Raw genomic sequence first — 9,282 nt, forward strand, 5'->3', positions numbered from 1 at the left:
CGGCGCGCCTCCAGCTCGGGAGCTCTGGAGCTGGGGCTCCACGTTTCAGCGCGCGCCCGCGGCGCCCCCGGCGCGCGCCCTCCCGGGCCGCATTCCTCTCCGCCCCGGCCGCGCGCCCCGCGCTCCCTCCGCCTCCAGGCCCCCAGCGCTGCCGAGCCCGGCTCTCGGGTGGGGGAGCCGTGGCCGCTGGCGCTTGCTCCGTCCCCTCCCACTCGCACGGCCCCTTCCTCCCTCCTCTGCCGGCCGCTCGCATTTCCTGCCGCTCTGGCTCTCCCGGCCCCTCAAAGTTCTTCCCAACTTTTTCTCCGCGGAGTGAGCGCAGCGGACGCAGACTCGGGGGCAGGTTGCTGTGCTCCTGCGGGCTCGGCCGCCTGCTCTGCTGGCTCAGGTCCTTGGGGAGCCCTAGACAGACACAAGTGGCCACTGGCGCTCCTTCCCCTCCCAGCTGAGCCATCCTCCCCGGCCTCCTGGAACGGGACAGCCCGTGCTTAGGTTTTTCTCCTTTTCTCCCCCGGTGCGTCTCTGCTCCGACTCTCGCGCCGGGATCGCGGCGGAAACCTCCCTCCCCTTTCGCCTCCTGCGGCTCCTTCCCTTCGCCCCTCCTCCGCCAGCCACTGGAATCAATTCCGTGGGGACTCGGGGCTTCGCTGCCACGAAGGACAGCCTTTCCGCGCGGGACTCCGGGGCGCCACGGGGGCCATGTAAGCAGGTAAGCCCCTTCCAAGCCGGGGAGTCGGGCCCGAGGTTGGAGGCCGCCTCGGCGCTCCGGGCGCCCTGCAGATGACTTGGGCAGACGCTGGCAACGCCAACTTGCGATTGGCGGCCCGGGACGCCTGGCAGGGCAGCGGGGGCGCTGGGTGGCCGGGCCGCAGGGGTATTATCTCGCGGTGGGAGCTGCCCGTGGTGAGGCGCAAAGCTTGTCCCGGAGCGAGCTGGAAGGTGAGCGCCGTCTGGGGAGTTTGTGGTTAAACCCACACCCTTGTCTTCTCTCTCCCTTCCCTTCTGCGTTTTGGGAATGAGAGAGGGCCTCGGAGGGGCACCTGGAGATACCTAAACCTTGGGGGCTAGAGGATGAAAGACGAACGACGTCGCGGTCGCTGCAGCGGTAGAGGGACGCAGCTGCCCGACGCCCCCAGCCACCCCCCACCACCACCGGGAAGGGATCTTGAGGGGAGCGGAGTTTTCCTGCCCTCTCACTAGGCCTCAGTGGTGCCACCAAACTCCTGGGCGTCGAGGCTCCTACTTGGGTGGTCGGGCTGGCTCATAGAAAAAAGCTGTGGTCACACAATTTCAGATCAGGTCTCCACCTCAAACTTTTCAAGTTCTAGGTATTAACAGCCTCTCCTTCCCCATGTGACCCCCAGAGCTCAGGTTTGAATACTTGTAAATGGGGTTTACACCTTTTCGTTTGGAGAGAGCAGTGAGGTAACGCTGCCCCTACCTCCCTTTTCCTCTCACTTCCTTCAGTTCCTGTCCTCCAACCCCCTCATCCCCACCTACAATTTCAGAGATTGTAGGGTTTCCGCTTAAGTCTAGGGACTGGCTGTCGCAGGTTCTTTGTGAAGGTGAGGAATCTCTAGATTGCAGGCGCCGGCAGTTACAGAGTTTCCACCAATGTGTTAACTTCTTGAAATGGATTAGTTTACTCATTCATCCAACAAACCCAGCTTCTACTCTGCTAGGAACAGGGGATAGAAAGATGCTAAACGAGATCACAGGGCAGGAGTCTGCAGCCTAGTGGAGGAAACCTGAAGGCCGGTGAAGAATGATAATGCATGGAGGATGGGTTCTGTGAGAGTCTGAGGCGAGCTTGGTCCTGGTGAGGCGTGCACTGCGCTTAGAGAATGGAGGTTGTGCTCATCTGAAGGGTGTATTCCAGGCAGAGGAAACAGCTGGTGCAGCGTGAACACAAGAGGGAACCGATAGTTTCCCTAGCCATCTGGGGGCCCAAGGGGCATTTATGGCCATGTTGGTGCAGTGTTGCTGGGATAGCATTCTCTCCACCCCCAATATCAGAAATTAATCTAGGAGTGCGTTAGCCACTTATGGGAACCACAAGTAGCTTCCAGTGGAGCCAAGGCCTCCCTCTTTGGATACACTTCCATGCCTGCTGCTGTTTTACCACAAGCAGTGTTGTATGATCATCTAAATTTTAATTGGCCCATGCTCGGTTTTATTAACATGGTATTGATTCTTCTTTTTTGTCCCCCACATTCAAACAATGATTCCTTTTTAAAAAGGCTGCTTGACAGCCATAGGTGTGGTAATACAAGGCATTACGGACCTTGTATTATAAAGTTACCTAATTGTTTGGTGATGGGGTTAAAGCTTGTGCCATAGAAATGACAGCCTTAATGAGCAGGAGCTGAATGGCATGATGCCGTTTTTGCCCAGTCTGAATGGGTGGCCATGTGGTGCAAAATTAGTTCATCTGTATGTCATGAAGTTTGTTATACTTTTCTCTACTTGGAAGTCATTACTGTTGCTTTAGCACAGTTGTAAGGACTGTCGTTCTTCCCTCTGAAACTTTATGAAAATAGAAAACACTATCTTCTTGCAGATTTTTGTAGCCTAATGGCCCAGGATTCAGCAAATCCTGCCTAGAAAAGTTTCTTACAATGCAGTAGCATTCTGTACGTGGTTTGCCTTTCAAGGGTGCCTCTTCACTGGACTGAAGTGGTGCTGTAGTATTGTTCATAGTGGCTGAGTCCTGGCCGAGGTGGCAGACATCCAGCTTTTGGTGACCTCAGGCCAGTACATGAGAGTAGGAAGAACACACTGACTTCCTACAACTTTGGGTGTTTATCCAAGCCCCTCTACCAGCATCTTTTCTTATCTCAAGAACAGCCCCTTCACAGAAGGTTTCCTGAAGGTGTGGGGACCTGCATGAGAGAAATGGCTGAAGAGAAGCCCTTTCCCGCTAATCCCAGGCATTTGCCCAGTTTCCATCATTGGCTTAAACATGTAATTATTATGAACACTTGAGTTATTCAGGTTTGTGCATACTGTGTCACGCTGGTAGCTGTATTAGAAAGGACAGTTAGACTTTTAGTAGGGAAGCACCATAAGGAATTCAGAGAAAAATCAGAATTTTTAGAATAATTCTTACTTGCCCTGGACGTGTGGGCTAAGTGTCAAGAACTACGAGGACTTTTTATTTTCCAGTGCCTGCCTTCCTTATTAGAGGTTTAAATTTGCTCCAGGGAAGCAAACATCAACCCTTTGATTGCACATTATGGCCCTCCTGGGTTCCATATTCTTGTCGTTTTTTAGCAAGGAGTTCGTCAAATTCTTGCATTTGAGCTTCATTACTTAGTCACCAAATGCTGTGTTTTTAAAAAATTCATTTTAAGCCTCAGAACAGTGCTGTGAGCTTTGTTAGAGATAATGCATGAGAAAGAGATAAGATGAAATACTTAATTAGCCAATTAAGGAATGAGGGAAAACAAAGCTTTGGTAGGGAGGAGGTTCAAGTTAATGTCTAAAATGTGTTTTTGGATCTCCCTTTACGGATTTAATTTGATTTAATTAATACGTCCTCTGTATGCATCTCACCGACGGCTTATTGAGTGGTCCAAGGGGTATGTGTGGTAAGTTCATAGCTTTTCCTGGCTGTCGGTGTGCTAGAGCAGGTGGTCCAGATTTGGGAGTTGGAAATATAACTAGGTTGGAATTCTAGCTCTGCTATTTTTTAGCTGTGTGATGTTGGGTGAACTTCATAGCCCTTCTGAGCCTCAGTTTCTTCATCTGCAAAATGGATCTGATAACATTTAGCCTGTCAGGATGTGTATGGAGAATTCAGTGTCATGCTGTGTAACAGCACCTCACACAGAATAGGTCAAGGATGGCTATTTATATGTTCAAGGACTTGTATGTGGCCATGAATGTTCTCTTTGTGTGTTATTTTTTCAGCAGCCTGAATTCACATGTGTGTAAACATACACATAAAGCTTTATCTCTGACTTTTTTTTTTCAGTCTATTGGCTCAAAACAAATATGTTGGCTGGCAGCTGCCATGTGGCCCCTCCTACAAGAGGAAATTGAGAGGTGGGGGACCAGGCAGTAGAGAAGTTTGAGGAGGGAAAGCCACTGAGAGATTAGAAGGGCAGAGAAAAGATCTTTTCCCTGTATAATTCTTACTGTAATCAGGGGCCAGTATTTTATATAAGGATCCTTGTATTTCTAATGTTGAAATCTAGTTAAAGAATGTTAGGGTAACTCTCTTGCCTTTAACAAGAGTACAAAAGCTAGCTGATACATCTTTGCAGCCTTGATTTCCCTTTTTGAAGGCCACATATAAAGAGTAAACTGCAATACTTCTTGTGTAATGCCAGCCACTGGTTATTTGAACTTTTTTTTTTTTGAGACGGAGTCTCGCGCTGTTGCCCAAACTGGAGTGCAGTGGCCGGATCTCAGCTCACTGCAAGCTCCGCCTTTCAGGTTCACGCCATTCTCCTGCCTCAGCCTCCCGAGTAGCTGGGACTATAGGCGCCCACCACCTCGCCTGGCTAGTTTTTTGTATTTTTTTTTTAGTAGAGACGGGGTTTCACCGGATTAGCCAGGATGGTCTCGATCTCCTGAACTTGTGATCCGCCCGTCTCGGCCTCCCAAAGTACTAGGATTACAGGCTTGAGCCACCGCGCCCGGCCGGCGGTTATTTGAACTTTAATGTTGTCTTTCATCTGAGAAACCTAGAGTATTTGACAAACATTAAATTATTGATCTTCATATCAACCTCAAAGTGTGAGGGAATGTTAGAAGAAAGGAACAATGTTAGAACAATGTTAGAAGAAAGCATGTGTTCTTGAAACAGAATGGCAAAGAATTGGTTAAGTCTTTTCTGCAGGATTGCATGCAGGCCTGGAGATCATATGAAGGTATCCTACCCCTTTGGGGAATCAGGGGGAGAGAGCCCAGGAAAATGCAGGCCTGACCTGGATTTTTGCAATAGGAAGGGAGAGGAAATGTATCTTGCCCAGACCAGCAGTGCCTTTGCCATATATTGCATGCATGCTGGTTATGAAAATAAATAATCTTATAATTATTTATAATTCTGAATTAAAGGATATGATGCAATGCTTGTGGATGAAGGACACAGAATAGCTGTGTAAAAGGTAATAGTGAGTAAGTGCCTTTTTGTGTGATAAGGGTAGTTCTGGCTCTAAGTTGGGTTATAAATGGCATATTAACATTGTTTTACTTTCCTTTCCTTTTTCCTGTTGGTTCTGTATTTCTTGACTTTTCTTCCCCTGTCAAGCTTTTGTTTGATTTTCTTCAGAGTCCTTGCAATTGGAAAAAACATTTCATAGCCATTCTTAGATCAGCCTTACATGTAAAATTTGATATGTGGTTGATTTAGCTTAGTTTCCTTAGGGGCTAAATTAGGCTTAGGTCAAGAGTTTCATCCTAAGCCTGGTCAATTAGTTTGACCCAGAGGACTACTGCATATCCAGAGAGCTGTAACCCTAGCTGGCCATCCCGTAAATGCTTTATGTTGGTCAATAGGGAGGAGTCTAGTGAGAAAATGAGAAAGGATTCCTTTGGTGATGTGGCATTGTCTCTAAGTAGTAAAATACCCTCTTCACATTTAGATTGTTTGAGATTTTAGTGCTGAACTGTATTCCTAAGTTAGGAAGCCTTACCATGTGGGCCACTGACTTGATCTGCTTTGCGTTACACGTTTTGCGCTCACAGGGAAAGATTACTTACAGTTGAAAATTAGCCTCAATTCCTAATGCATATTTTTGTATGAAATGTGTACTTTACTTCTACTTAATTTCTTTGTGTCTTTGGAAATTCATCTCTGGAGGTTAATTTGTTCACACTGCATTCCTCAAGTAATTGGAGCATTAGCCAAGGCAGTAGATTGTCAACCTCCAGTGAGTATCACCTGCAGGGCTTGTTAAACAAAGGTTGCCGTTCTTCCCCAGGCCTACCTCGGTTTCTGGATTCAGCACATTTAAGGTAGGCCTGAGAATTTCCATTTCCAAAGAGCTCCCGGGTGTGCTGATGCTCTTGGTCCTGACCAACTGCATTTTGAGAAGCACTGAGCTGAGAAGTCTTGTTTGGTTCTCCCACCCCTGTTCCTCAGGCTTAGTATGGGTGTCACTTTTTCACTGCACCAGTTTGAATGATTCCATTCCTGGTTGCTTTAGAGCTGCAGAGAGACTCGGTTAATGGCCTCGTATCCCTAGCCAGGTTCATGTAAAGCACTAATTAGATGTTTCCATGTTACTGGATCTCCTTGGCTATCATCTCCAGTCCAGACCTCTCTGCTTGCTACCAAACAGTTGGGTTTATCTGGTGCTTATATTCATTTGAGTGTCTGCTCTACATGCCAAATCCTACCTGTCTCAACTTGAACTCTCCAGTTTCTTGTCACAAAATGTGCTGCTTCCAAATTACCTATCTCAGTGACATTGCTGTCTATTGAGTTAGCTGCTCAAGCCAGGCATTTGGAGTTTTCTTCAACCTGTCATTCTTAGCACCCTCAATCCATTTTCTCAAACCCCAGTAACAAATCCCATCAGTCATTAGGTCCTTAGAGTTTGAGTCTGTAAAAGTATTTTCCATTTGCTCTTTTCCCTCCATCCTTACTGCCTCTTGAGATTGTTCCAAGAGCATTGCTGTGATTTGAATGTCCCCTCCAAAACTCACGGTAAAATTTGATTGCCATTGTCAACAGTGTTAAAAGGTGGGAACTTTAAGAGGTGATTAGGGGGAGCCTTCATGAAGGGATTAATGTCAGATTTGTTATCTCAAGAGTAGATTTTGATAAAGGGAGTCTGGACCCTGGTGCCTTTCTCCATCTTCCGTGCTTGCCTGTGCCTTCCACCTTTGCACCATAGGATGACCCTGGCCAAATACTAGCACCATGCTTTTGGACTTTTCCAGCCTCCGGAACTGTGAGCCAAATAAACTGCTCTTTATGAATTACCTAATCTATGATATTCTGTTATAGCAGCAGAAAATTATTTTTATTCTTTCAGTGCTGCAAAAAGGGTTTTTGAAATCACAAATTTTTGAAGATTTTACTCTTTTGAGTACTATTTAAAGTCTTTCACTCGTTATTCCACTTATGATATGGATTCCTGACTATCTTCCCATCCCCATCTGCTGCTCTTTTTCTCTCTCTCCGCTAGCGCTCCTAACACTTAGTGGTGTTTAATTCTCCTCTCCTTTGTTACATTCATACCCAGAGTGGCCTTACCCCTTCCTGCCTGCTTAACCTCTTTGTGGTCAACTAAAGCTCCACCTTCACTCTGCTTCTCTCCACTGAAGCTTTCCTTTCCTTTCCTTCCCTTCTCTTCCCTTCCCTTCCCTTCCCTTCCCTTCCCTTCTTTTCCCTCTCACCTCCCCTTCCCTCCTCTCTTCTCTCTCTCTTTCTCTCTCTCTCTCTTTTTCCCATTCCTTTCTTTGTCTTTCTATTTTTTTTTAGATGGAGTCTTGCTCTGTCTCACAGGCTGGAGTGCAGTGGTGCGATCTCGGCTCACTGCAACCTCCACCTCCTGGGTTCAAGCGATTCTCCTACTTCAGCCTCCTGAGTAGCTGGGATGATAGGTGTGCAGTCACCACGCCTGGCTAATTTTTGTATTTTTAGTAGAGATGGGGTTTCACCATGTTGGCCAGGCTGGTCTCGAACTCCTGACCTCAGGTGATCTGCCCAGCTTGACCCAAAGTGTTGGGATTACAGGCATGAGCCACTGAGCCCGGCCTTTCTTTTCTTTCTCTCTCTTTTTCTTCTTTCTTTGACAGGGTTTTGCCTTGTCGCCAAGGCTGGAGTGCAGTGGGGTGATCATGGCTCATTGTACCTCGAACTCCTGGATTTAATTGATCCTCCCACCTCAGCCTCTCAAGTAGCTGGGACCACAGGTGTCAGCCACTATGCCTGGCTAATTTTAAAAAAATTTTTGTACACATGTAGTTTCCCTATGTTCAAGCCCAGGCTGGTCCTGAACTCCTGGGCTCAAGCGATCCTCCTACTTCAGCTTCCCAAAGTATTGGGATTCCAGGAGTGGGCCCCTGTGCCCAGCCCATTCCTTACTTTATAGTCCCATAGCACTTTGACATTACCAACATTAGTAAGTTTACCATATTATACCTGTTTACCATCCTATCTCCTCTACTAAGTTAAAAGCCTCTCTGGTAGGGATCTTACTCAGTTCATCTTATGTGGAGATTGGGTAGCCATAGCTATGATGATGATGATGTTGCCATTTTGCAGATAATGAATTAGAGTTGATTATTTTTAAAAAGTGTGGCCAGGTATAGTGGCTCACGCCTGTAATCCCAACATTTTGGGAGGCTGAGGCAGGCGGATCACGAGATCAAGAGATCAAGACCATCCTGGCCAACGTGGTAATAAAACCCCGGTCTCTGCTAAAAATTAGCTGGGCATGGTGGTGTGCGCCAGTAGTCCCAGCTACTTGGGAGGCTGAGGCAGGAGAATCACTTGAACCTGGGAGGTGGAGGTTGCAGTGAGCCAAGATGGCACCACTGCATTCCAGCCTGGGAGACAGAATGAGACTCCATCTCAAAAAAAAAAAAGTGTTATAGAATCAGTGAATGAATGCATTTCTGAAATGCTGACCTGAGGGATAAGAGCCCAGCCTAGTTTGCAATTCATTATTTATTCTTTGATAAACAATTACTATGCTCTGGGAAAATTACATCTTGTTAATGACTATATGTGATTTTAAAAAATTAAACAGTTATCAGTATGTATTATACATATCTTATTATCTTTGTTAATTTGAGGAGGCAAATTCCGTTTTTAAGCTATTTTCTGAAGTTACTCATACTATGGTTCTTAATATTGTTTTGCTATACTTGAGTACTTAAAAAACATGGTAATTTTTCCTCTCATTTTCAAGTCCAGGAAATTTTGTATATCATGGGAGAATAAATATCACAGAAGGGTTAGGAAGCAGGAACATTTCAGGGTTAAGACCTAAATCTTTCAGGTTTGGATTTACTGCTTAGAATATACTTAGTTTCTGGCCAGGCTGGGTGGCTCACGCCTGTAATCCCAGCACTTTGGGAGGCCAAGGTGGGCGGATCATGAGGTCAGGAGATCGAGACCATCTTGGCTAACATGGTGAAACCCCATCTCTACTAAAAATGCAAAAAATGATCCAGGCGTGGTGGCAGGCGCCTGTAGTCCCAGCTACTCGGGAGGCTGAGGCAGGAGAATGGCGTGAACCTGGGAGGCGGAGCTTGCAGTGAATGAGATTGTGCCACCACACTCCAGCCTAGGCGACAGAGCGAGACTCCATCTCAAAA

General features: G+C 46.9%; 1 protein-coding gene across 1 annotated transcript in view; it reads left to right on the forward strand.

Annotated features, from left to right (window-relative positions):
* PTPN14 (protein tyrosine phosphatase non-receptor type 14) overlaps positions 1 to 9,282 on the forward strand; it is a 209,516-nt gene that overhangs the window by 1,384 nt on the left and 198,850 nt on the right. The window contains exon 2 of the mRNA XM_017868794.1: positions 612 to 709. The gene's annotated coding sequence lies outside the window, so the exon portion shown is untranslated. The remainder of the gene's footprint in view (positions 1 to 611; positions 710 to 9,282) is intronic.

The sequence above is a fragment of the Rhinopithecus bieti genome, unplaced genomic scaffold (genome assembly GCF_001698545.2).
Source record: "Rhinopithecus bieti isolate Rb0 unplaced genomic scaffold, ASM169854v2 scaffold_2574, whole genome shotgun sequence".
Taxonomy (NCBI): Eukaryota; Metazoa; Chordata; class Mammalia; order Primates; family Cercopithecidae; genus Rhinopithecus; species Rhinopithecus bieti.